This window comes from Bison bison, unplaced genomic scaffold (assembly GCF_000754665.1).
Source record: "Bison bison bison isolate TAMUID 2011002044 unplaced genomic scaffold, Bison_UMD1.0 scf7180017864171, whole genome shotgun sequence".
Taxonomy (NCBI): Eukaryota; Metazoa; Chordata; class Mammalia; order Artiodactyla; family Bovidae; genus Bison; species Bison bison.
In genome coordinates, this window is record NW_011494743.1 from 1,717,823 (window position 1) to 1,744,147 (window position 26,325).

Consider the following 26,325-nt stretch of genomic DNA (forward strand, 5'->3'; position numbering starts at 1 on the left):
AACCTAACAACTTCTGTGCCATTAAAGTCTGGAGGCATCACCAGTGTGCCAAAGGATGACCTGGTGGGAAACAGGAGTTCCAGGGGTTCATGATAGTGCTTCATGGTAATTTGGGTTTTTGTATTCTTTCTTGGAGAAAGCAATGGCACCCCACTCCAGTACTCTTGCCTGGAAAATCCCATGGACGGAGGAGCCTGGTAGGCTGCAGTCCATGGGGTCGCTGAGGGTTGAACATGACTGAGCAACTTCACTTTCACTTTTCACTTTCCTGCATTGGAGAAGGAAATGGCGACCCACTCCAGGGTTCTTGCCTGGAGAATCCCAGGGATGGAGGAGCCTGGTGGGCTGCCGTCTATGGGGTCGCACAGAGTCGGACACGACTGAAGTGACTTAGTAGTAGTAGTATTCCTTCTTAGGCAGTCTCAATCTCCTGAAAAAGAGTGCTCTAAGGATTTTTATATAATCACTGACACAACAAATGTGGTCAAGGTTAGGCTAACTAGTATTGGTGCATTTTTGACAAACTGAACCTGAAAGAGGATTCCTTGTCAGTCAGTTAGGCTATTTTCTGTGCTTATTAATGAATGCAGGAGTCCTTGGTGTGAATTCTGAGGGTAAGATTAGAAATGTGGCTATAGTTGTTTTTAACAAGGCAGTGTTGTGTTGCGTCAATGATGTCTATGTATTTTATATCTTCAAATTCTCACAAAAAAGGGGGTCCATATACTTATTCATTAGCTTATTTACTTCATACAACTTACACTTTGAAACTATGTAACTGATACTCTTCCCGATTTGAATCCAAAAGTTTGTTATTTGTTTGCCTGCTTATTCTTTAAACAGGGATTTTGATTTTTTTTTTAATTGGATATTAAATAATTTGCAGTTATTTTCTTGGACCGGGTTTTGTTTTGCTTTAAATTTATTTTTTATCATATAGTACATATAAATAATTATAGTTATCAAAGATTTTTGTTCAGCAAAACAAATGAAAACCTCTAAAATGATTGAAGAATAGATCATTTTTGTGATTGATGAAGACTGCCTAAGTTTTATATTAACATTGTCCAATATAGGTTTTTGAGATGACAGGAATATTATCTTCTGGTACCATTCAATAGGGTGGCCACCAGCCCCTGTGGATACTAAATACTTAAATATGGATGAGGAACTTAAGTTTTCATCTTATTTAGTTTAAATTAATTTAAACTTTAATTTAATGCCTACAAGTAGCTAGTGGCCATTGTATTGGGCAGTGCAAATTTAGGTGGTAAATAACCTGAGAAGCCAAACCAAGACTCCAGGCCAGATAGATGGCTGTTTTCAATATGGCAGCAGGTTCAGTCTTTTCTCACTCATAAATAATTAATGCTACTCCCAAATACTGTCCTCAACATTTCTATGGTGCTGTGATTATTGTTTGCTGAAATTTCTATATGTCATCTGTCTACAGAAAATGTCAAGAGTGCTCCAATGGAATGTCCAGTTATTTTTAAGAGCTTTCAGGAAAAAAAAAAAAAAAACTACCAGAATGGATGACAAATGGCCCACCAAAGAATGAATGAAATCTCCTACTGTATAAATATATTAAGTCTTAGAAGCAGTATGCTAAAAATAACTTTTTAGTTTGAGAATAATTAATATTAATATTCTCAATATTAACTCTCACAGCAGTTACTGAAACAAATCTTTGTCCTCTGAGGCCCCTCCATATTCACTGTCATGAAAATATGTAAACTTGGATACAGAAGAAATGTTGTTTGTTCTACTTCTTATTGCTAAGGGGTATTTCCTCCAGAGCATCCTAGTCACTGGGAAACAGGATGAAAAAAAAAGGAAAAACAACACAGCTCAAAGAACAAACTGTTTCCATGGAGTCTGAGCCTTATGCTGACGCATCCTGAGCAGGCTTCAGAGTTCGACGTACCTGGATGTCAGGATGAGTCTTTGCTGAGTAAGCCATCATAATTCTTGTTTCTGGAACTAAGCACTAAGGAAGCACAGATGAAAGCTGAGACCCACATTACATGATGTCTATCAGCTGTCTCCATGGGATTAAGAGCAGACAGAGTTTTTCCCAGGTTCACTTCTCCTGTGCAAACTGCTGTTGCGAACTAAACCAGAATGATGTCCGGCTGGGATATCCATCATATTACGAGCTCCACACTTGGAGGGGTGTGAAAAATTACTAAAAAGAGCCGTTTCCTATTTGAAAGAGGGAAAGTGAATCCTCTGATAAGATTTGTTGCTGGTTAGTCGCTAAGTCGTGTCTGACTCTTCTTTGAACCCATGGACTGTAGCTTGCCAGGCTCCTCTGTCCATGGGATTTTCCAGGCAGGAATACTGGAGTGGGTCATCATTTCCTTCTCCAGGGACCTTCCCAACCCAGGGATTAAACCTGAATTCCAGGTGGATTCTTTACCACTGAGTCACAATGGAAGCCCCTGATAAGATTACAACCGTGGAATACAAGCTATGTTTACTATTCTTCAGTAAAAAAATAAAAAAAAAAAAAAAACACAACTTTAATCGCAGTTGTTTACAATGATCATTTCTGACACAAGGGTAAACAGAATACCAAATTCTCCTTTTTGTGTTGCCAGTGCTGGTAGAGATTGCTTTGATTTCAGTCTACATAGCGCATGTGTTTGGAGAAGGAAATGGCACACCACTCCAATATTCTTGCCTGGAGAATCCCAGGGACAGAGGAGCGTGGTGGGCTGCCGTCTATGGGGTCGCACAGAGATGGACACAACTGAAGCGACTTAGCAGCAGCAATGCATGCATTAAAGCTGAAAAGTGGAATCGTTGTTAGTTTCTGCAACTGAGAATATGACCAAATACCTAAATGTTGGTTCCATTTTTCTAACTATTATTCTATTGTGAAGAATAATAATTGATTGATCTAAAAAAGATTTATGTCTACATCCCAGAAAAATACGGCCTTTTTTATGGCTCCCTTTGCAATGTATGCTATGTATAAATCAAACACTAGTGAGCCCAAGTGTTCTTTATGTACTGAAGGGTACTAATGACTTTAATAAGAGCGAAATGTTGTGCTTAAAGCAAACTGATTAACCTTGACAACAGAAGTGTAAACAAGAGTCTAATGAATATTAATTTTTCTTCTTTCCTGCATTAGCTGAAGCTGTTGACTGATTAGCTCTGACACCTACATGGTCAAATTAACAAGCATATTTGTAAGATATTTTCTATTGTTTATAACAGGAACAATATTCCTGAACTTTCCTGGGTTGTTAATAGCAAGTTGCCATGAGTCCTTAAAAAATCGATTGGATTACCTTTTAAACAATCCTAGATATTCGCTCCTATTGTAGAAGATGCCTATTTTGGAAGGAGTGCATGTAGTTCCAGTCATTTATAATGGGATTTCAGAGGCTGAACCTAAATGTAAGAGTGATTCCATTATTAGACTTTCACACGAGCTGGATTACTCACCAGCAGCACGAGGCAGGGGCGGGCGGGACAGAGCCAGAGCTGCCATATTGAACTAAGTGCCACTTCCCAGTGTGGCCCTGCCATCTGTATCAGGACATCAAAGGGGAGAGGCGGGAGCAGATGGCGCCAATGGCACACAAGAGCAGAAGTCACACCCACAGCATGCGCTGAGTAATGAAACTGAGGGACGCAGGGCAGAGAGCAGAAGGAAATTAAGGAAGGCTCATGGCGGAGGTGCTCAGCCCCCACCAGCACTGAGCGAGCACTGTCCCACGGCTCTAACCCCTGTTGGGGGACGTGCTCTCCCACCAGCCCCAGCATCCTTAGCTGATGATTTCAGGGGCCTAGCGCCTGACCCAATGCAGACCCACCTTGCCCAGAATTTGAACTAAGTAAAAAGAGATCTGCCTTCTCTAAGCATGGTGAGAAGCACAAGGTGAGAAACTGTGAACTGTCAAGAAGCGATGTCTCCAGCCGTGGGGAGGAAACTGGCCCACAGTCAGGGAGGATGACAAATCCTACAGCACGAAACAAGGAGGAAGATGTTTGAGGTTGAGTCTCAGAGGACAAAAGTCTCTGCAATGGAAGAGAGGACAGTCTGACTTTACTGTCCCTAATTATGCAGGTAAAGGTACAAACTTTGACGTATCATGGTAGAAGTGTGTAAAGACCACGGTACCCAGCCTTGGCAGCAACAGTCAAGATTGACCAGAGCAGCCCTGAGATTATTTGCTTTTTCCAGCCCAAAGCTGCAGAAGAAGCAGGGCGTTTTACAGTCAGTCACTTTCTCCATTTGAGAAACCATTTCACTTCGGCCCAACAATTTCTGCCCCTCTCTACTTTCACTCCATCCACAAAGCATCCTTAAGATGCTCAAAGTGTTTCCTTCTCTTAATCTTCTTAACGCTAGTGGGAGCCAGAACTCGCTCATAAATTTATCCTTAGAGATCACACCACTGGGAAGGTTGGATTCTTTGCTGTGAGTCTAATCTGGGTCATCCCTGCAGAGGGGGTCGGAACTGGGGAGATGGTGAGCAAGGGGGATGTTCAGTGAATCTGTGTTGGCTAAAGGGTTTTATAGTCGTGATAATATTGGTTCCTTACAAATTTTCTAACTGAAGGATATTTGCTTTACAATGTTGTGTTGGTTTCTGCCATACAACAATCAGGCTTAAATACACATATGTCCCCTCCCTTCTTAGCCTCCCTCCCACCCCTCCCATTCCACCCCTCTAGGTCATCACAGAGCACTGAGCTGAGCTATGCAGCAGCTTTCGGCTAGCTGGCTATTTACACAGAGTAGGGTATATATCGGAGAAGGCAATGGCAACCCACTCCAGTACTCTTACCTGGAAAATCCCATGGATGGAGGAGCCTGTTAGGCTGCAGTCCATGGGGTCGCTAAGAGTCGGACATGACTGAAGCGACTTAGCAGCAGCAGCAGGGTATATAAGTCAATGCTACTCTCTCAATTCATCCCACCCTCCTGGCTCCAGCCCGTGTCCACAAGTTCATTCTCCATGTCGGTGTCTCTATTCCTGCCCTAGAAATAAATTCAGTTATGATGGTATTGCAATGATAATACGTCATTTGCTACTAAATACTTTACATATATTAACTCGTCTCCTTCTGGCCACAACCCTAGGAAGCAAGCACTGAAATTATCACTGTGTTTCAGATGAGGAAGCTGAAGCACAGGAATATTAACTTACTCACGGTCACACAACTAGTAATTGGCAGATCCTAGATGGTCATCAGGTAATCTTGGGTCTGTGCCATTGATCAATGTACCGTATTATGTCTAATAGGAAGAAATGTTGCTCATGTATAGATTGTGCTATGAAAACTAAACTAGTAAATACTTGAAATTTTAAGTTTGGGGAAGTATACATCAAAATATTAATAAACATCTGCTCAGGGCTTCCCTTGTGGCTCACCTGGTAAAGAAACCGCTACAATGCGGGAGACCTGGGTTACAATCTTTAAACCTGAGATTCAATCTTTAAATATTGGGGACAATTTTCATTGTATTTATTTACTATTTTATTCTTCTTATTTTCAAAAAGACATGCTTTGTTTTTCAATTAGAAAGTCACTAGTTTTCAAGGTTACAGAGTTCAAACTGTTTTGTGGGACTCCCCACGTGGTCACAAGGGAATGTTCCAGAAAGCATGCAGCAGCTTCCTTTCTAACTGGTAACTAGGTGGAACCATTCTGTGGCGATGGGCAGCAAAAGTTCGGTTTTGCAGAGAAGTTTCCTACATATTTTCCACAGTTCTGACGTATTTTGTAACCCAGGTCTCCCGCATTGTAGCGGATTCTTTACCAGGTGAGCCACAGGGAAGCCCTGAGCAGATGTGTGCTGTACCAAATCAGTGGGACGATGGGTACAATAAGGCTGATTTGTAAGTGATATCTGAGTGACAGTGCAGAATGAGGGCCAGGAGAAGTTCCTCATAGTGTGGTGAATACAATGCTTGTCATTTTTGTCTGGGAACTGTCATACCCAAGGAATGTCAATGTGGAACGGCAGCATAATACCAATGAAAAGAACATGAGATGGGGCTGGCGGGCTGGGGTGCGAGAAGAAGAGGCAGGTTACCCCATTGGAAAAGTTTTTACCCCAACTTCTCTTTTTTCCTGTTATTTTACTGAAGTACAGTTGATTTATGTTGTGTTAGTTTGGGGCATACAATGAAGTAATTCAGTTGTATTAATACATATGCATATATTCATTCTTTTTTAGATTCTTTACCCACATAGGTCTTTATATTGAGTAGAATTCCCCGAGCTATAACGAAGGTCTTTGTTATTTATTTTATAAATAGTAGTGTGTGTATGTTAATCCCAAGCTCCTAATTTTTCCCTTCCCCTAATATTTCCCTTTTCATAACCCTAAGTTTGTTTTTGAAATGTTTCTGTTTTGTAAATAAGTGCATTTGTATCATTTTCAAAATTAGATTCCACATATGATTGATATCATACGCTATTTGTCTTTCTAACTTCACTTAGTGTGATCATCTCTGGGTCCATCCGTGTCGCTGCAAATGGCATTATTTCACTCTTTTTTATCGCTGAGTAGTACATGTACCACATCTTCTTTATCCATCCATCTGTTGATGGATACCTAGGTTGCTTCCATTGTAAGCAGAGCTGCAGTGAACATTTGGGATGCATGTATCTTTCTGAATTACAGTTTTCCTTCTGGATATATCCCCAGCAGTATCCCAACTATTCCTTAAATAGCAGGACCTTGTACCAGCCATTGTCACTTAATTTTGGCTTTTAGTTTTCTTGTACATAGATGACCATTTAAAGTTATAAAATTCCATAATTACACACTAGTTTAGTTGGTCATGTCTATAGGATTTATTTTTATATTTGGATTAAAAGTGACATTTCCTGATCACTCAACAACTGAAATTTCCCATCTTTTGGACAGATATACAACACTTCCACAGGGAAACAGGCATTATAGCTACTTAAGTGTTTCTATATCAAAATGAAAGTCAAATATACACATACAAAAAGTCAGGGCTTGTGGTGGGCGTGGCCATGAAACATGAGAAATTTAGGCTTGGTGTCAAGAGCCCAGTGGATGCGGCCTTCAGCTCCCATAGTGAAAGCAGTTGCAATATTGACAGCTTCAAGTCCATGCTTTCTGACATGGATTGTAGCAGAAAAGAAGACAGACAATTACAAAAATTAATTTCTGCCTGGAGATATTTCATTTGGGAATGAGATGGCCTGTTTCCAAAGAGTTTCTCTCTCTCTCTAAACGGAGCACTTCAAGTAAAAGAAATCAGTTCTCAAAACTTGCAGGATGTGCAAGTGGGCACAAGGAAACTTCTGGGGTTGCTGGAAATGTTCTATTTCTTGATTATGTTTGTGGTTACATGGGTTTACACATTTGTATACATTTGTCAAAACACTGAACCATATAGTTAAATTTGATGGTTTTTACTCTACGTTGAATTTAAAAAAACCTCATGGGGACACATTGTCAGTATACTCAGAAGGATTCTTTCTCACTTTCTTGAGCTAAAGATAATTTTTAAAAAATTACAAAATACTTAATTTAAAATATGTTTACCTTTCAACTCAAAAATTCATTTAGAGAAATGATCCTACAAGAAAATCCTAAATGATGAGAACTAAAACTAATGTTCAGGATGTTCACGGGAAAGCTGCTGACAATAGGAAGCAAGAGGACACTGGTAACGGTTTGACCTTGGAGGGCAGGTGCCAGCTAAGAGCCTGAGCTCTGAGCCCAGCATGTTAGCACAGGGCCCAGCTCTGCTGTTTAGTAGCGGGGATTTCAGAATGCAAGTTTCTTAACCCATCTTGCCTTAGTTTCCCCATTTCCAAAATGAAGTTTATAATGACACTACTCATAGGGTAGTCATGAGGATTATTATGTTTTTAATTACTTTTTATTGGAGTATAGTTACTTTACAATATTGTGTTAGTTTCTGTGTACGGCAAAGTGAATCAGACATTCACTTTGTTTCCATATACATCCTCTTTTTTGGATTTCCTTTCCATTTAGGTCACCACAGAGTGTTGAGTAGAATTGCCTGTGCTGGATGAATTGGGATTGACGTATATACACTATTGACACTATCTATAAAACAGATAGGGGCTTCCCTGGTGGCTCATCGGTAAAGAATCCACCTGCAATGCAGGAGATATGGGTTTGATCCCTGGATCAGGAAGATCCCCTGGAGCAGGGCATGGCAACCCACTCAAGTACTCTTGCCTGAAGAATCCCAGGGACAGAGGAGCCTGGTGGGCTACAGTCTACAGAGTCACAAAGAGTCAGATACGACTGAAGTGACTTAGCACACGTGTACATAAAATGGATAACTAATGATGATATCATGAGGATCAATAAAACAGTACCTGGCATATAGCAAATGCTGAAAATATAATCATTAACTGAATGAAATGTTTCTCTTCAGGTTACCAGAGTTCTAGCCTAACAGTTGTGATTTTATATCAAATGTACTGAATTTTAATAATAAAAACAACTATTTTTATAAGAGTTGCAACTTAAAACCTGGAGAACTTTCTCCTATAGCCTTCTAAGCATGATCCTCTTTAGAATAGTGTTTATACTACACTACCTTTCTAAAAGATAAGGTGGATAAATGTACATGTGATCTTTTAAATGGAACAACAAACCAAAAATAAAAATAAATAGTTACGTATAAAGGGAAGGCAGACACAAGGTGAAAATGAAGGAGATGGAATCCCCACTTATCTGAGTGCAATCAGTTTTCTAGTTTGTCTTTGATTTCATGAAAACATTTTATGTTAAAGAAAACCAAATTAGCCCAAAAGTGATGGTCGATTTTGTGTGTTCATTTTCCTGGGCTAAGGGATTCCCAGACAGACGGCTGAAGATCCCTCCCAGGTGTGTCTGTGATGGTGTTTGTGAATGAGACTAGCATTTGAGTTGGTGACCGGTCTGAACCAGATTCTCTACCTCCTTGGTGCAGGTGGGTGTCAGGTGGTCCACCGAGGGCCAGAGAACAAGAGGTGGAGGAAGGGCGAATTGACTCTCAGCCTGAACTGAGCACCCACTGTCTTCGCCCCCAGCAGTGGTCCTGGTTCACAGGCCTTCAGGCTCAGATGGGACTTCTACCATCTGTCTCTTCAGGACTTTGGACTGAGAATGAACTACACCTCAGCTTTCCTGGTCTCCAGCTTGCAGATGGCATATCATGAGACTTCTCAGCCTCCCTAATCACAGAGCCAATTCCTAGAATAAATCTCTTCTTGAAAAGGAAAGTGCTCAGTCGCAACCCTGTGGACTGTAGGCCCCCTGTCCATGGAATTCTCCAGGTGAGAATACTGGAGTGGGTAGCCATTCCCTTCTCCAGCGGATTTTCTTGACCCAGGGATCAAACCTACAATCTCCCACATTGCAGGCAGATTCTTTACTGTCTGAACCACCAGGGAAGCCCAATAAATCTCCTCTTATATATCAATAGATATTCTCATGGTTCTGTTTCTCTGGAGAACCCTGACTAAGACATCAGATTTCCTTTAAATCCCTAAAAATAAAAGCAAAGTGGAACATAATTATTTCACATAATTCACATAACTATAGCACATCTAAAAGGACCTAAGATAATAACAGATAGACCTTACTTTCTTATGACCACTAGTGTAGAGAGAGAACTTTAAAAACCTAGGAGATAAATAAACGTGTCTCTTAAATCATGTTTTTCAAACTTCAGATTATGATCTAGAAGGAGTTGTGAAATCAGCGTAGTAGATGAAAACCAGCACTTCTAAAATGAAACACTAGATTTGAATAGAAAATGGGATATTTGTACTCAGCAAGGGCAAGTGCCAGAACACAAACCTTGTGTGCATGTGGGTTTGTGTGTATACAGGGCCCAATACAGTCCATACTGCAGGTCATGGTACAAATAGGTTTGAAAAACTCTTTACACAACCCTCCAGAACTGACTCATCTCCGCTGAGATTCTGAGATCACTGTAAGGTGGAGAAGGAGGAAAATGCAGGGCTGTTGGATAAAAGCAGTGCATGCTAAGTTGCTTCAGTCACATCTGACCCTGCAACCCTATAGACTGTAGCCCACCAAGCTCCTCTGTCCATGGGATTCTCCAGGCAAGAATACTGGAGAGGTTTGCCAGGGGATCTTTCCAAACCTGGGATTGAACCCATGTCTCCTGCAGATCCTGCATTGAAAGCAAATTCTTTCTTTACTGCTGAGCCACCAGGGAAGCTCCAGATATAATCAGAGCTGCAATCAACCATCCTTAGATATGTGATAGGAAACTGATGCCGTCCTGGTTCTACCTGAGGTTAACCCTTCCAGCACCAGCCTCTCTTCATAAAATGCTACCAAGGAGATCAGGCAGCTGAACCCCCATCTGTCTGAAGCTGCACCATGCCCTGGTGAAAGCTGTTGAGTTCTGTTCCTTCAAGCTCAATTTGTCTAAGCCACAAAGCTGGAGTTGGAGCAGGCGTGCCTCTTGGGCGACATGCCAGATGTAGTGAGCTGGGTGCTGTCAGAACTAACCCTCTGTTGCTTCTTTCTTTGTACTCTCAGAGTGCTCTCCTTACAGAACACCTCAACTCTGGCTACAGATGTGTGGGGACCTGGTGACCTGGTGGGTTCTGACTTTCTAAAGGGGCAGCCAGCACCCAGCTCGGGTTATCTATGGGAATGAAATACCAATGATTTCAGTTCTCCCCAATTGTCAAGAGACCCAGAAATCCAGATTTTTGTGTAAAATGACTTGTCTTTTAATATTGGCAACACAGTTTTAAAAATTTAATCATGGGCCAAAAGATATGGTCAACATTTGCTCTCCTTGCTCCTGGTTTGCCTCTTTTCAACTAAATCAGGTTTTTTGTTTGCTTTTTTACTCTTGTTCTTGTTTTTTGTTTTGTTTTGTCAAGGAATGGGGAAAGATGGGAATTTGCGGTTGGTAGATGCAAACTCAGAGAAGGCAATGTCAACTCACTCCAGTACTTTTGCCTGGAAAATCCCATGGATGGAGGAGCCTGGTAGGCTGCAGTCCATGGGGTCGCGAAGAGTCAGACACGACTGAGTGACTTCACTTTCACTTTTCATTTTCATGCATTGGAGAAGGAAATGGCAACCCACTCCAGTGTTCTTGCCTGGAGAATCCCGGGGACGGGGGAGCCTGGTGGGCTGCCGTCTACGGGGTTGCACAGAGTCGGACACGACTGAAGTGACTTAGCAGCAGCAGCAGATGCAAACTATTGCATTGAGAATGGATGAACAAGGTCCTACCGTACAGCTGCTGATGCCACTGCTGTCAGTCACTCAGTCGTGTCCAACTCTTTGCCACCCCAGAGACTGTAGCCCACCAGGCTCCTCTCTCCATGGGATTTCCCAGGCAAGAATATTGGAGTGGGTTGCCATTTCCTTTTCCAGGGGATCTTCTCAACCCAGGGATCGAACCCAAGTCTCCTGCTTGTCAGGAGATTCTTTACCACTGAATCACCTGGGAAGCCCTCTGTATAGCACTGGTAGCTATATCCTATCTCCTGGGGGTAAACAGAATATGGAAAAGAATATTTTGAAAAACAAATGTATATATGTGTAAAACTGAGTCACTTTTGCTGTACAACTGAGACTGATACAACATTGTAAATCAACTATATGTCAATAAAAAATAATATAATAAAATAAAAAGCTTTTGTAACATTAAAAACAGAGAAATGGGAAAAGAATTTGAGAAACTTCCCTGGTGGTCTAGTGGTTAAGACTTTGTACTCCCAATCCCTGGTGAGGGAACTAGGATCCCGCATGCCACATGGGGTGGTAAGGCAAAAAAAAAAGGAGAGAGAATTTGAAAAAGCAGAGATATATGTGTATGTATAACTGAATTACTTTGCTGTATACCTGAAACTAATACAACATTGTAAATCAACTCTACTCCAATATAAAAATTAAAAAAGAAATCCTTATCTTTAAATGAATTTTATGTGCAAGTCCAATAAATAAAACTACCACCAATAAAAATGCTCCTCTTTGAGGAATGGGCCAGGCCAGAGCTGTTTCTATTTGTCTCTCAGTCTCTCTAGCTCTGCTCTGATGAGCCCCTGGCTCTAGAAAAGAGAGAAACCACAGATCTATTAAATAAACGCCAAAAGTATGGTCTTTTTGAGTAGAATTCTTTTTTCTTTTTGTTTAAATTAGCAATTTGCCAGCAGGTGCCATTACTCCTTGTGTGTGTTAGTAACTCGGTCATGTCCAACTCATTGCGATGCATGGACTGTAGCCCACTAGGCTCCTCTGTCCATGGGATTCTCCAGGCAAGAATACTGGAGTGGGTTGCCATTCCCTTCTTCAGGGCATCTTCCTGACCCAGGGATCAAACATGGGTCTCCTGCATTGCAGGCAGGTTCTTTACCATCTGAGCCACCAGGGAAGCCCCCATTAGTCCTTGAGGCCATTCTTGTCTTGTAATATTAAGATTATATCATTAACATATGGAAAGATGTTTGTCTTTTTAAAATTTTTATCTACGTTGGGGCAGAAGGGAATACATAAATCATTTACGTGAGCAAGATGAAATTATTTCGGTGCAAGTTATAAATGAAAATTTCTAGATTCAACTCTGTTGCAAGCCATCTTAAGGTAGAACTGACACTTTCAATATCCATTCTGATGTTGCCATTTAGATTAAGAAAACCACTTAAAATCTAGGGGCTACCTCAAAATCCTATAAGCTGCCCATAGAGCAACTTGGAATTTCTTCTGGAATAAGGTGGGTATAAACAAAAGGACCTTTGCCAACAAAGGTCCATCTAGTCGAGGCTATGGTTTTTCCAGTGGTCATGTATGCATGTGAGAGTTGGACTGTGAAGAAAGCTGAGCGCCGAAGAATTGATGCTTTTGAACTGTGGTGTTGGAGAAGACTTTTGAGAGTCCCTTGGACTGCAAGGAGATCCAACCAGTCCATCCCAAAGGAAATCAGTCCTGAATATTCATTAGAAGGACTGATGCTGAAGCTGAAACTCCAATACTTTGGCCAGCTGATGTGAAGAACTAACTCACTGGAAAAGTCCCTGATGCTGGGAAAGATTGAAGGCAGGAGGAGAAGGGGATGACAGAGGATGAGATGGTTGGATGGCATCACTGACTCAATGGACCTGAGTCTGAGTAAGCTCCAGGAGTTGATGATGGACAGGGAAGCCTGGCATGCTGCAGTCCATAGGGTCACAAAGAATCAGACACGACTGAGCAACTGAACTGAACTGAACTGAAACAAAAAGAGATAGCACCTGACTATGGTATCAAAAGCTGTTAGTAGATCACTTGATATTGAGAAAAGTAGAATTTTTCATAATTAAGTTCCCATTATAGTGAAGGAAGCAGGACACTGAGCTTCAGAGTCACATGACACTCTGAAAATCTCACTGTTAATTGATCATGAGGTAGGGCTGGAATCCAGACTTTTCTATTCTGAGGCTCTGTTTTGTATTTTTCCCTTCCAGAATGCAAATAACACAAGATCTTAAAGGTGTTCATAAAAAACATTTCTGGTATCTGATTTAAGATATGTCAACAAAAGCAATACAGACTGCATATTTTGCTACTGGGGCTTCCCAGGTGGTTGAGTGGGTGAAGAATTCACCTACAATGCAGGAGACGCAGGAGACACAGGTTCAATCCCTGGGTCAGGAAGATCCCCTGAAGGTGGACATGGCACCCCACTCCAGTATTCTTGCCTGGAGACTCCCCATGGACAGAGGAGCCTGGTGGGCTACAGTCCTTGGGGTCACAAAGAATAGGACATGACTGAAGCGACTGAGCCCCCTACATTTTGCTACTAAATAGATTTTATTTTAAACATATTTTTCCTATTATTTTTGTATAGAATCAGTTGACAGCTTTTGATGGAGGTAGACCAGACTGCTCAATATAAGTATAGTGAAGAAAACATTCTAAAATAGAAAACATTCTAAAATATTTACTATATTTCAAGTGTTTAACCTGCTTTTTCATCCACTTAATAGTGTCAGATGTGGAATTCGACGTACATAGAAATGTTATTTATATCCATCATTCTATCATATTATATAGTCCACACTATTTATTGCAGAACTATTTTTTATCTACTTTCCAGAGCACAAGCCCCCTCCAAGAAAAAGCAGATTTTGAACTGAGATAATCTATCCATATTTTCTGTTTCTTTTCTTGCCTCCTGCCTGCAAATCCTTTTTGTGTGTGTGCGCGTGTGTGTGTGCTAACTTCTATTGAACTTCTGACCTTGGGTAAAGATTCAGCTTTGCATGAATATTTGAAAATGACTTTTGCTGATTTAGCTGCTAAATGCATATGATAGAAGTCCAGCTTACCTTGGAGGCTCTGGGGGGTTTTAACTCACCGGTGCCAGAAAGCAGACCAGTCTGGAGAGATCAGCTAATGTCTCCCAGCTGTGCAGGGAAAGTGTGAACAGCTCTGTCACAAGCGCTGCCTCTTTCTCTTGTCTCCCAGACAGTACTTTCCACGCAAACCATCACTTCTCATTTGCTGTTTGGACATTGGTGCCAGAAATTGCTGCTTTATTGCCCACGGAGAAGCTGAGTGGGGAGTGTGGGGCCAGTCTGGAAGTTTCCCCGGCACAAAGGAAGTTTCAGGCTCAGGCTGGGTCCTGGAGCAGACACACAGGAGGCTGACAGAAAATATATATTCACAGCTTTGGCCTAGAGGTTGGTGGTAGACCAGTAGGTAATACAAGGAGAAATGGCCTTTTCTGGAGGGGTTCTTTCCAGGTGAGAAAGTGACATGCCCTGGCTTGGTCCAGGAGCAAGCTAGCATTTCTTGGCCAATTCCCAAAGCAGGTTTGTCAGAAGGCAGAAACAACAGGCAACAAAAGCCTCAGCAATAAATACTACATTTTAGCAACAAGGCAGTAATTCTCAACCTTAAAGTTTTACAGGAAAGCAGGTACTGGGGACTCCCCTGGTGGTCCAGTGGTTCAATCCCTGGTCGGGGAACCAAGATCCCACATGCCTTGCAGCCAAAAAAACAAAATAAAACAATATTGGAACAAATTCAATACAAGACTTTAAAAAACAAAACAAAACCCTAGAAGCCTGGATTTAAAAAAAAAAAAAAAAAAGCAGGTATTGAATGATTGTCTGCACTTAGCAAGATTTGCAGCAAACACTCCTTCACTGTCCACCCCGCTTCCCGGCTCCCTGCTGGGTTCCCTCCACCAAGCAGAACCTTAATATGATCTTGTCTACCTTACTGACTGTAAAGACAGAGAAACTGAGACTCTGATTCCTGTGAGCCTAAGTCTCTCTGTTAGTATAATGAGACCATAGTGTTGTATGTTTTTCCAAGCTTTGTCAGGACTGTGATCTTAAAATTTGTTTTCTTGTCACATTTCCTTTAAATGCCAGGTCATGGTGGTTTGTGTCTCCATCTGTTTGACCTCAGGAATCCAGGTGCTGACTAGATTTCCTTCTGCCAGCAACACCTGAGAAGCACCCAGGCCCTCCAGAGATCTTGGTTGTCAGTCAGTCGACTTTCTCCCAGACCACAGACCAGAGACTCATCTATTGCTGTTCTCTTCTTGCCAGTTTTGGGCCAGTTTCTTGCACACATCTACATTCCCCTGGACCATAGTATTTTTTTTTGAAAGGTTATCCACAGATAAACTTTTCTTTCTGTGTTCTTATTTTTTTTTTTTAATTATTGGAGTATAACTTCTTTACAGGGCTTCCCTGTAAAGATAAATGGCCTAGAAGATAAAGAATCTGCCTGCAATTCAGGAGACCCAGTTTCAGTCCCTGGGTAGGAAGATCTGCTGGAGAAGGGAATGGCAACCCACTCCAGTATTCTTGCCTGGAGAATTCCATGGACAGAGGAGCCTGACTGGCTACAGTCCATGGGGTCACAAAGAGTCAGACATGACTGAGCGACTAATACACACACAATTGCTTTACAATGTGTTAGCTTCTCCTGTACAAAAAGTGAATCAGCTATATGTATACATACATTCCCTCCCTCTTGGACCTTCCTCCCCGCACTGCTGCATCCCACCCCCTAGGTCATCACAGAGCACCAAGCTGAGCTCCTTGTGCTATAAAACGGCTCCCCACTACCTGTTTTACGTATGGCAGTGAATATATGTCAATCTCAAGCTCCTAATTCGTCCCACCCTCCTCTTCCCCCTCCCCCAGCTCAGATCCACATGTCCAGTCTCTATGTCTGCGTCTCTAGTCCTGTCCTATATGTAGGCTCATTTGTACCGTTTTTCTAGATTCCACATATATTCGTTAATATATATTTATTTTTCTCTTTCTGACTTAACTTCATTCTGTATGACAGACTCTAGGTCCACCCACATCTCTACAAATGACCCAGTTTTGTTCCTTTTATGGCTGAGTAATATTCCATTGTATATATTAATATGTACCACATCTTCTTTATCTGTTTATCTGTCATTGAAAATTTCGGTTGTTTCCAAACTTAACACTATAACTTGTAATGAGAATTTTCCAAGGTCTTGAGCATAGTGTGGTGCCAACTGCTGCAGAATGCCACTGTGATTCTTTCAGTCCTGTGAGTCCCTGAGTCCACGTGTCTCTCCTGCCTCTATGTTTAGCAGCTTAGCATCTTGGCTTGCTTTTAATGTGGTCATGGTCATGTGACTATTCAAAAGACTGGTTTAGCTGTCCCAAAGTGAGTCTTAAACACATTTACAGTACCCCATACTTTCGTTCTATTTGTTTTACTACAAACCGGGTGGTGCAGAACAACAGGGATTTATTCCCTCCAGTTCTGGAGGTCAGAAATCCAAAACAGTATCCCTGGGCAGAAACCAAGGTGCCAGCAGGGCAGTGCTCCCTCTGGAGGTTCAGGGGAGAATTGCTCCCAGTGAACACCAGGATCCTTGGCTTGTGGCCACATCCCTCCACTCTACCTCCAAGATCTCATTGTCTCCTGCTCTTCTGTGTGTCAAATCTCCCTTGGTCTCTAAGATTTCCACACTGATTCCGATATCTGTTTTTACTCCACACTGCCAAGCACCTCTCTGTCACCAGGGTGTCCTGTAATTGAACTCAACTCTGACACCATCTATCTGGAAGGTGTGTTAGATACTACAAGTCAAGGGCCCAGTCCTGCAGGATGGCCGTTCTGCCCCTCCCCCAAAGTCGTGCTAACTGCAAGTCCAAGTTGCCATCGGCACTTCTGATGAAGCCCCTCCTTGGGTCTGATTAACTTGCTAGAGCAGCTCACAAAATTCAAAGAAACATTGTACTTACTGGACCACCCATTTATTGTGGAAAGATAGAGCTCAGGAACAGACAGATAGAAGAGGCACACCGGGCAGGTTTGTGGGGAGGAGCCCAGAGGCTTATTAAGTCATTCATTAACACAACAAAAGACACGTTGATAGCTCTCAACACAGGAAATTCGAAGAGCTTTAGGGGTTCCGTGTCAGGAACAGAATTAAGATAAAATATATACATTTCCTATAATAAATTACAATATCACAACTTCTCCATCTTATTTGAATACTTTTTGTGTATTTAGGATCTAGCTCAGGCTCCTTACCTTAATCCCACCTTTTCCAATAAGGTGATTTTCACAGGTTCTAAGTATTAGGACCTTATATCTTTGGGGCCATTATTCAGTCTACCTCGGTAATTTTTGCTGCTATTTATCCAATAGTTCCAATCTGTCTGGAGAAGGAAATGGCAACCCACTCCAGTATTCTTGCCTGGAAAATCCCACGGACAGAGGAGCCTGGTAGGTTACAGTCCATAAGGTCACAAAGAGTCGGTCACGACTGAGCGACTTCACTTCACTTCATTTCACTTCCAACCTGTAGTCTTCTGCACAATGGCTTGACTTCTTCTGGTTGGGCAGGGGTGTCACCAGTGAGTGAAAGTAACTTGTGTCACTTACAGGCTAGAACATTAAACTACTGTGCAAGGCCTCCAGAGCTCCAGTCCCTCTGCTGTGAGCCCAGCGATTTTGGGAATGATGGGTATCAAACCAGGTTAGAAGCAGAGAACCTGGCTGAACTGTGATGACAAGGATGAGCAAGGAATATACCTCTGCTGTTAAAAGTTACCAGATTCAGGTTTTTTGGTTTTGATTTTCAGCAATACAACTTTTTTAAATTGGAGTATAGTTGTAAACATAAATTTACAATATTGTTCTAGTTTCAGGTATACAACATAGTGATTCAGTCATGTATATACACATATATATTTCAGATTATTACAAGATATTATAAGATATGGAATATAGTTCCTATGCTCTACAGTAAATCCTTATTAATTATCTATTGTATGTATACTAGTGTGTATCTGTCAATCCTAAATTCCTAATTTATCCTCCAGTCCTCCCTTTCCTCTTTGGTAACCGTAAGTTTTTCTACGTGAGTCTGTTTCTATTTTGTATGTAGATTCATTTGTATTTTTTTTTTTATATTCCACATACAGGTTATATGATATTTGTCTTTCTGTGTCTGACTTACTTCACTCAGTATAATATGCCTAGGCTCATCTATGTTGCTGCAAATGGCATTATTTCATTCTTTTATGGCTGAATAGCATTCCATTGAGTGTGTGTATATAAATACACTTAAGAAGATGTGTGTATACACACACAGCACATCTTCTTAAGCCAGTTGTTGTTGATGGGCATGTAGTCATTCCCATGTCTTGGCTATTGTGACTGGTGCTGCTGTGAACAACGGCGTGCATGTATCTTTTCAGATTCGAGCTTTCCATCTCTTCCAGATACATACCCAGAAGAGAAACGGAAACAGAGCAGGACTCTATGGTCCTTCCCTGCCACGTCCTTCGCCAGTCTTTCGTATGTAGAAAATCTTTGGCCAAAGAATAAATTTAGTCAGAGAGGTGAGAAAATGCAGAAGCAAAGAAAAACAGTCCCAGTAAGACTAAATAGTAATAGTTTAGTCATTACTTATAGTGAAGGACATTTAGTTCTTTTTCAAAGGCTACAGATAATATTCTGAGCCATATCCTGTGAGCTGTCTTATAGAGACTAAAACCTTCACCAGGTGGAAGAAATTAACTACGTGATGATCAGACTGTAGCCATTACATAAGCTCCCACAATTCTGAGAACTGGCCTCAAAGAAATGGGAGCAAACTGGCCCTGGAACTGAAGATGAACTGTACTGAAACTAATCAGAATGGCACTGGTCAGACAACTGATGACCAGTTTCACCATGACTGCCGAGCTCACTGCGCTGTCTGCGTGCCACCCCTCCCTCCACCCACAGAAGCTCTTGCCCACTGCTTGTCAGCAGGGAGGAAGGAGTTGGCCTTTGGACAGGTGTCCTCCCACCCCTTGGTTACCAACCTTTGAAAACAAGCAAACTTTCCTTTCCACCAGCCTTGCCTCTTTGTTGGCTTTTGAGCTGTGGTCACCTGGAACCACTTTCAATAACAGAGTTTGGCACCAACAGGAAGCTGCGTTTCTCGCGGTATCTCGTTCCGGAGGCTTTCCCAAGTGGAGCCACCGCCATGATGACACCTGGGAAGCCCCTGAGAAGCCTATTGCTCCTGGCTTCCTGGCCGCAGGAGTGGACTTGAGGGCCATTCCTAGCAGCTGCCAAAGCTTTGTTTCTGGGTTCCTCCCTGTTTCTCCCCTGCTCAGCCCTGGTGGCCAAGGTAGTCTTTCCTCGGTAGAGTGGAAAGACGCCTCTGGACGAGCGGACAGTACATCCACCAGTGTGCATCCGGCCAACTTCTCTTCTGAGCACCAAGTGTGCTGTTTGGGCATTTTTGCCAGTTGGTTCTGACGTGTGTCTGCGATTGAGGCTCATTTGTGTTGACAAGTGTTTGTCTGGGACTCCATATGGGTCCTCCTCTGGAGGGTTTGTGATAGTTCTGTCTTCTGGTGTGTGAGTGTGTATTCCGTTTGTGGGATTGGTATTCTTGCTGCTTTTTGTAAAATGAGGAATTCAGGTTCAACTCAGAAAAAATTAAGCTATGAAACCATGACTAAAAAAAAAAAAGGATGACTTTTTGCCCATGTATTATTTAGGCTCTGGAGAAAATTGTCTAAGATGAAACTTTCAAAACTCCAAAACTGATTCTCTCTGCATATGCAATTAAAGAAAGTTAGGTTGATAAAATGTTGCTTTCAGAATTCTGACCCTGAGAGAACAGAAACATGACTAAGAGAAAGCTTGAAGTTAACTCTTATCATGTCCTTAAGATGCAAACAACCCACTTTGTGGAGACTTCAGCTTTGGGTTAATAAGTAAAACTACAAGCCAAGGAAACAAAAGAGAGGAAAGAAGGCTAGGTTTATTAAACACACATCTTGTACCATAAAAGAGACATTGTATTATGAAAAAATATATTTCTTAGAGTTTATGAAATATGTTCTTAAGTTTGCCAGTCAGAAAGTTCTGGTATAACCATTCAATTACTTGTTTCTTGGTTTTGTTAAGGTTTTCAAGGGTTAAAAATTGTAACATGTAAAAATGACAAGGGACGCATTTCACTGTATACAGGAAGTAGGATATGTGCTGCCAGCAAGAGAAGTTATAAAGACAAGAGATTTTTGTTGAGAAAAAAATAATAATTTTGTCCTGGGGCTGGTTGCTTATGTATAGGAAAATAAGGGATAAATTAATATGGATCCAAAGTGATAAAATATTTGTGAAAAAGGAACTTTAAGAAAAAATTCTTTGCACTGTCAGAATTAAGATTAGATTGAATTTAATTAGGTAAGTAAATGAATTTTGTTATTAACAGAGAAATGATGCAAGACAATTTTGTTTTCTCTGTCTGTTAAGAGAACAAAAGTTCTCCTGGAATATTGAGCTGCTTTTGATAAGATTGTAAGTTTGTTTCTCTAGCTAACTTTGAGTTGTCCAGAGGGCCCCTGAGTCATCTCAGAAAAAAAAAATTGGAAAAAAAAATTTTTTTTAACTCTAATGAAAAGATTTTATCGTTTTCCTTTTGACTCCAGTGTTTAGGATAAAGAAATTATCTAATGAAGTTATCAGAGTATAACTGCTTACAATGTGTATCACTGCTGGTTTTATGTTTATGGCTTAAAGCACATTTCAGAGCTGACCATGCTCTGCATGTAGCCCCTCCCACTGCCTATAAAAGCTCTTGCTCACTGATCGTCAGTGGTTGGGGATTCAGCCTTTGGACAGAAGTCCACCAGCCTCTGAAATAAATCTAACGTTCCTTTCCACCATCCTTGCCTCTTTATTGACTTCTGAGTGGTAAGCAGCCAGACCCACTTTCGGTAACACAAGTATGTAGTTATTTTTGGATATCCCCTCTTAGTTTGCATTCCACTCAGTTATGTCACTTGTCAGCCTTAATGATGAAAGCTAAAATGATGAAAACTTAACTTTGCTTTTCATAGTAACACAAAGTATATTTAGCACAACTCTTAGATTCACTGACCTTTCCAGAAATGTATCTATCATATAAATCCGTGGAAGACTGCCCTTAGTTTTGTTCATAATTTTACAAAGACATGTTCTCCATTTTGAAATATCATGCTCCTAACTGCAAAGTTGGTTCTGGTGTTTCAATACCAGACAGTCAGTTTTGTAGTTCTCAAACTGGTATGGATTCTAATTTAAGTAAACATGTGGCTCTTGCATTATAAACTACTTTCTTTTTCTCTCTCCTTTATTTACAGGTAGGGTTTCTTATTTGTTTGTTTGTTTGTTTTTTGTAACTTATGAGTATCAGGAGCCTGATATTCATCTTTGTGGCACTGAGTCTGGAAGGGTTGTGAACCACTGTTTAGGACAGTGCAGGTTCTCAGGATTGCAATGAGATTGTAATTATGATGATAGCATTTATTAGGGCTTCCCTGATCACTCAGTTGGTAAATAATCGCCTGCAGTGCTGGAGACTCTGGTTCGATTCCTGGGTTGGGAAGATCCCCTGGGGAAGGGATAGGCTATCCACTCCAGTATTCTTGGGCTTCCCTCATGGCTCAGCTGGGAAAGAATCTGCCTGCAATGTGGGAGACCTGGGTTCAATTCGTGGGTTGGGAAGATATCCTGGAGAAGCGAATAGCTGCCCACTCCAGTATTCTGGCCTGGAGAATTCCATGGACTGTATAGTCCATGGGGTCACAAAGAGTCAGATACTACTGAGCAACTGGGTTGTTTCCATGCACCAAAGCAGTATGCTAATCACTTTGCAAATATCTTCTCATTTGATTTTCACAATAAATATTTGATAGGCATATTTTTTATCTCCAGTTTTATAAATGAGATAAGTGAGCCTACAAAAGTAATCTGGCCAATACTGATAGTAAATGTAGTTGGCACTCCATACCTGCAAATGCAGGATCTGGGGGTGTAGAACCTATGGGCACAGAAGGCAGAGTTCAGTGAGCCATTTTATATGAGGGACCTGAATGTTTACTAATTTGGGTATCCACAGGGGTCCTGCAGATACAGAGGGAGGACAGTAACAGCATCGTTTGAATACAAATCTGCTTGATCTCAGAGCCGAGGTGCTTCTGCCTAGGTAAACCACTGATTTAGAAAAGATTCTTGCACTGGCTGAGGGAACAACCAAAGGCGGGCAGGTCATATTCTGTATGTCTGAATCATCATTGCTTCCAATACAGCAAAACGAGTCTCCCAATTTCAGGAGAGGAGGCAACGCTCAAACATATCAGAAAAGACAGAAGAGCTGTATAGAGTTAACAACTTCAACGCTGTCTACTTCTTCTTCCATTTGAACAGTGAAAATGCTACGAAAGTCTCCAAGGTCAACATATCCTCCGTTCAGCTTTTCTTCATATATTCATGCAAAACCTTTGACCTCTAAGAAGCCAGCAGCATTGATAATTATATCTCAAAAACAATTCTTTATGTGGTACCCACTCTATAATGGATTCAGAGACATGAATAAAACATCTTAATTTTCAAGTATTTCTTTTTAAATTAATATTTGAAAGAAAAAATGTCTTGTAAAGAAAGGAGATTTTTGTCAGGCGTGCAGCTCTTGCATAGAGGGATACAGTTTTCATGGCCTGTCTTGTTAAAAATGTTCTAGTACCCATCTGATGCACACTTATTTATGGATTTTAGACTAAAAGCTCTTTTTTGCCAGTTTTCTTCACAAGCACTTATCTCGACATCCTCATTAGGTGATTTTTCTCTTTTCTTTTTTGTTAAGGCCTAGCCATGCCCTTGGTACTCTCTTTTGTTCCTTGCTGCAAAAGGAATGGTTTTAAAGCCTCCCTCTCCAACAGTCCCACTTTTTTTTCCCCCTTTGTAATTAGCCTTATTTGAGGACCAGAGAAGCAAAAGACTGGAAAGAAATAAAAAAACTGTTGAACAAAAGACGACGTTCTTTACCCCAACCATATGCTGTATAGTTCGTGAGCAACCTGGGTCAGATGACTCACATGTATGCCTTTAAAATGGAAAGAGAATGAAAAAAGAAAGAACAAGAAAAAGCACTGACTTTCTCAGCAGCCACATTGGCATAAACAGCCTGGGAGTAAATGTCACGGTGAAGGAGAATAATACATCCTTACCTTCGCTGCAGAAGTAACTCACTTTAAAACCAAAGAACGTGATGAAACTACGTACCTGGTCACAATGCTTGCAGACAGTCATTTGAAATCCCTTAATATTAATTTTCTTTACTTGAAAGGAGAGAAACACTTTTCTTTTTTAAAACTCCTGGCATCTTTTCTCATTCGAGCCCCACAAAAATGGACTTGTTCGCTAGTTCCTTGAAAATAGGTTCATAAAAACAATTTCAATGCAGTGGTGATCAATGAAACATTTTCTCTACCTCCTCTTTTCTTATATCGTTAGTTAAGAGAACCAATGGATTTATGCTTTCTCTGTCTCTAGAAGTAAAACTCTAGCTTTCAAAATATTAAAATTCATAAATGCCACAGGCTATTGGGCCTGGAATAATGTTATTTCTTAAAAAGTTTTTTGTACCAATAGATTTCAGAAAAAAAGACTATCAAAGGCAGTTTTAATGAGGCGAATGTTACAGTGTATGAAGACTCAGGGTTCCAAAGATGCAGCTCTCAAGAAACCAACTTGTCATCCTCCCCACTCCACCCTCTAAAATAAACACCTTAAGTTTATCAGCATATAGGCTTTGATTTTTTGTTTGTTTTCCATTTTCGTTGGGCAAGTACCAGCAGGAATGCAGAGAACACTCTATCTGACGGTTTTTATTTATTGGAATATAATTGCCTTACAATGTCGTGTTAGTTTCTGCTGTACAGCAACATGGATCAGCCATATGTATATGTATATTTCCCTTGTCTTGCACCTCCCTCCCACCCTTTCATTCCACCCATCTATGTCATCACTGAGCACTGAGCTGAGCTCTCTGTGCTGTACAGCAGCTTTCGCCTGGCTATCTATTGTACAGTGACAGTGTATATGTCACTGCTGTTCTCTCAGTTCCTCCCACCCTCTCCTTCCCACCCTGTGTCCACAAGCCCATCCCCCGTGGCCTGCGTCTCTCTCCCTGCCCCACAGTAGGTTCATCAGTACCATTTTCTAGATTCCACGTGTACCCTGATGTTCATATCAGCACTGTTTGCAATAGCCCAGAACATAGAAACAACTTAGAAGTCCATCAACAGATGAATGGATAAAGAAGTGGGACACATACCCAATGGAATATTACTCGGGCATAAAAAGGGATGGAATTGAGTCCATTGTAGTGATGTAGTTGAAGCTAGGCCATGTCATACAGGGTGAAGTAAGTCAGAAAGAGGAAAAAAATATAGTATATTAAATGCATATATATGAATCTACCTGAAAATTTAAGGAGAGTTAGGGGAGTACAGTACAGTTGACCCCCCATCACAGGAGCTGGGGGTGCCAACCCTCCACATAGTCAAAACCTCAGTATAACTCACTATCCTCGGTTCCCTGGTATCCTTGGAGTCAACCCACTGCAGACCGTATAGATTGTAGTATTTAGTACTGAAAACAATCTGTATGTAAATGGGCCCATGCAGCTCAAATTGTGTTATTCAAGGATCAGCTGTGTTTATAAAGGTGCGAGGGGGGTTTACGAAAACCATCCACACGCAGTATTGGTAACCACTGTCATCCTTGGGACTGAAACAGCAAACAGAAAGAACTATTATCCAAACCTATGAAACACCCAACCCAAGATGGGCGGGTCATGGTGGAGAAATCTGACAGAATGTGGTCCACTGGAGAAGGGAAAGGCCAACCACTTCAGTATTCTTGCCTTGAGAACCGCATGAACAGTATGAAAAGGCAAAATGATAGGATACTGAAAGAGAAACTCCCCAGGTCAGTAGGTGCCCAATATGCTACTGGAGATCAGTGGAGAAATAACTCCAGAAAGAATGAAGGGATGGAGTCAAAGCAAAAACAATACCCAGCTGTGGATGTGACTGGTGATAGAAGCAAGGTCTGATGCTGTAAAGAGCAATATTGCATAGGAACCTGGAATGTCAGGTCCATGAATCAAGGCAGATTGGAAGTGGTCAAACAAGAGATGGCAAGAGTGAATGTCGACATTCTAGGAATCAGCGAACTGATATGGACTGGAATGAGTGAATTTAACTCAGATGACCATTATATCTACTACTGCGGGCAGGAATCCCTCAGAAGAAATGGAGTAGCCATCATGGTCAACAAGAGTCCGAAATGCAGTACTTGGATGCAATCTCAAAAATGACAGAATGATCTCTGTTCGTTTCCAAGGCAAACCATTCAATATCACAGTAATCCAAGTCTATGCCCCAAACAGTAATGCTGAAGAAGCTGAAGTTGAACGGTTATATGAAGACCTACTAGACCTTTTAGAACTAACAGTCAAAAAAGATGTCCTTTTCATTATAGGGAACTGGAATGCAAAAGTAGGAAATCAAGAAACACCTGGAGTAACAGGCAAATTTGGCCTTGGAATATGGAATGAAGCAGGGCAAAGACTAATAGAGTTTTGCCAAGAAAATGCACTGGTCATAACAAACACCCTCTTCCAACAACACAAGAGAAGACTCTATACATGGACATCACCAAATGGTCAACACCAAAATCAGATTGATTATATTCTTTGCAGCCAAAGATGGAGAAGCTCTATACAGTCAGCAAAAACAAGACCAAGAGCTGACTGGCTCAGACCATGAACTCCTTATTGCCAAATTCAGACTGAAATTGAAGAAAGTAGGAAAAACCACTAGACCACTCAGGTATGACCTAAATCAAATCCCTTATGATTATACAGTGGAAGTGAGAAATAGATTTAAGGGCCTAGATCTGATAGATAGAGTGCCTGATGAGCTATGGAATGAGGTTCGTGACATTGTACACGAGACAGGGATCAAGACCAT